The sequence below is a fragment of the Eriocheir sinensis genome, chromosome 2, assembly GCF_024679095.1.
Source record: "Eriocheir sinensis breed Jianghai 21 chromosome 2, ASM2467909v1, whole genome shotgun sequence".
Lineage (NCBI taxonomy): Eukaryota > Metazoa > Arthropoda > Malacostraca > Decapoda > Varunidae > Eriocheir > Eriocheir sinensis.
In genome coordinates this window covers 24,731,268-24,734,000 of record NC_066510.1, presented here as the reverse complement: position 1 = coordinate 24,734,000, position 2,733 = coordinate 24,731,268, and the positions used below count along the sequence as shown (strand labels likewise).

At 35.9% G+C, this 2,733-nt stretch overlaps 1 non-coding gene across 1 annotated transcript; it reads left to right on the top strand.

Moving 5' to 3' along the window:
- The first annotated feature begins 429 nt into the window (after window positions 1–429).
- On the top strand, window positions 430–591 carry LOC127003008 (U1 spliceosomal RNA). Its single transcript, XR_007756824.1, has one exon. It is a non-coding gene; the product is annotated as a U1 spliceosomal RNA (small nuclear RNA).
- Window positions 592–2,733: the final 2,142 nt, after the last annotated feature.

The following is a 2,733-nucleotide window of genomic DNA, read 5'->3' as shown; positions in this document are numbered from 1 at the left end:
GTCCTTTCAAACGAGATTCCAGCTTCATGGACTTACGGTGAACTATAACAAAGTATATTTTGCATTTTGTGATAAGTCTCTAGCTAAGAGACGAGGTGAATGTTCTTTCATATCTGAAGAAAAGCTTTACATGAAAATGTTGTGCAACAATATGTTTTATGATTCGCAAGTTTTAAAATTAGAAATAAACACTACAGCTCTTGAACACTCCATGCCAAACTTAGGCTAAACTTTCACAAATACTTAAAAAATAATATTAGTAATACGAATTCCTTTTAGCATTTATTTGAAATTATATATATTTTTGGGAACAACAAAAAGCAATACACCGTACCTTAGAGCTGTAAATAATCATTCCATAAAAGCGATTTTGTCTTGGTCAAGTGTTCAGCAAGCTCTAATTAGGATAGCGGCCAGGTGCGGGAAAGCATACTTACCTGGCACAGGAGATACCGTGACCATGAAGGCGGTTTTCCCAGGGCGAGGCCCGCCATTGCACTCCGGCGGTGCTGACCCCTGCGATTAACCCAAATGTGGTTAACTCGAGTGCGAAATTTTTGATAGCGGGGGATTGCGTTCGCGCATCCCCTTAATAACTTATGATAGAAAACTGGAGGGTTTTTCGACAGTGGCGTTAGCCGATAGAGGCGGCCTGCCCCGACCCTCATCATGGGTCGTCAACCGATGCCCGTAGTTCCTCTGCAGAGGGGCAAAATCTGTTTCGAGAGTAGTATTGAGTACCATACCGAGCACTTCATTTTCCAGTATTGGTTATCTAGAGTACTTTGTTGGAAAATAATTATATATATATTTATATATATATATATATATATATATATATATATATATATATATATATATATATATATATATATATATATATATATATATGCAAATGCAAAGTCATGCACATTGGGTCCAAAAATAGCAATCACACATACATCATGAATGGGAAACCTCTGCAGGCGATGCAGGAGGAAAAGGATCTTGGAGTCACTAACAGCAGTGACCTGAAACACGCACACCACTGTAAAAAAACATATAACAAAGCCAACACTATGCTCGGGTTCATAGTGAGGAACTTCGAGTGTAAAACACCAGACGTGATGCTATCCCTGTATAATTCCATGATAAGACCGCACCTCGAGTATGCAGTACAGTTCTGGTCTCCAAGTTACAGACTGGACATTGATTTACTGGAAAGGATTCAAGACGCACCACGAAGATGATTCCAGCCTTAAGGGCTCAACCGTACGAGGAACGACTCAAGCGACTCCATCCATCTCTTTACATTGGAGAAAAGACGCCTACGAGGGGATATGATTCAAGTCTTCAAGTACCTGAAAAAGTTCAATAACGTCGATTACTCCAAATTCTTTGAACTGCAAACCAACACAAGAACTAGAAATAACGGTTTATCCATTCAGTCTAGTCGATGTAACACAGACACTGGAAGGAGTTTCTTTTCAAACCGAGTCATCCGCCACTGGAACAATCTTCCCTCAGAAGTAGTAAATGCGAATACCATCAACTCCTTCAAATATAGAATCGACCGTCACTTCGCTGCGTCGGGAGTAAACTGAATAACGAGGTGCTTTCATCTGCTCCTCAACATCGAGGTGCTTTCATCTGCTCCTCAAGCCCCAAGTGGGTGTCGAGCAGATTAAATCACCCAAACGGGCGACCTCGTAATGAACCAATAGGCTTTCTGTTGTATATATATATATATATATATATATATATATATATATATATATATATATATATATATATATATATATATATATATATATATATATATATATATATATATATATATATATATATATATATATATATATATATATATATATATATATATATATATATATATATATATATATATATATATATATATATATATATATATATATATATATATATATATATATATATATATATATATATATATATATATATATATATATATATATATATATATATATATATATATATATATATATATATATATATATATATATATATATATATATATATATATATATATATATATATATATATATATATATATATATATATATATATATATATATATATATATATATATAACTTACTGGAGATACATTTAGCTTTGTTTCTATCGCCTCCCCGCCCCCCCTCTCTCTCTCTCTCTCTCTCTCTCTCTCTCTCTCTCTCTCTCTCTCTCTCTCTCTCTCTCTCTCTCTCTCTCTCTCTCTCTCTCTCTCTCTCTCTCTCTCTCTCTCTCTCTCTCTCTCTCTCTCTCTCTCTCTCTCTCTCTCTCTCTCTCTCTCTCTCTCTCTCTCTCTCTCTCTCTCTCTCTCTCTCTCTCTCTCTCTCTCTCTCTCTCTCGGCCCCGCAGCAGAGTTCCGGTGCATGTCTGACAATCAGATGGTCCCAGGTTCAGTATCTTGACAGAGGAGACATTTTCTGTACACTAGTGTTTTATTACAAGTTCGTCCCTTTAATATAGGTACCTTGTTAGTCAAGTTTGTGAAATACTTACAGTCAGAGACAGAGTAAAAGAGAGGCAAGCGACATATAGTGATCTATCCTTAGATGAATGAAGCAGGGGACTACGAATTCATCAAATAATGCTGACTGATTCTTATGTAGTGCTGAGCATGAGTTGGTAGCTTCGGGTTTGTAAGAACTGATACCCACAGATGGCCCAAACCAAATAATCGAACCCGAAACAGATTAATGAAAACAGTA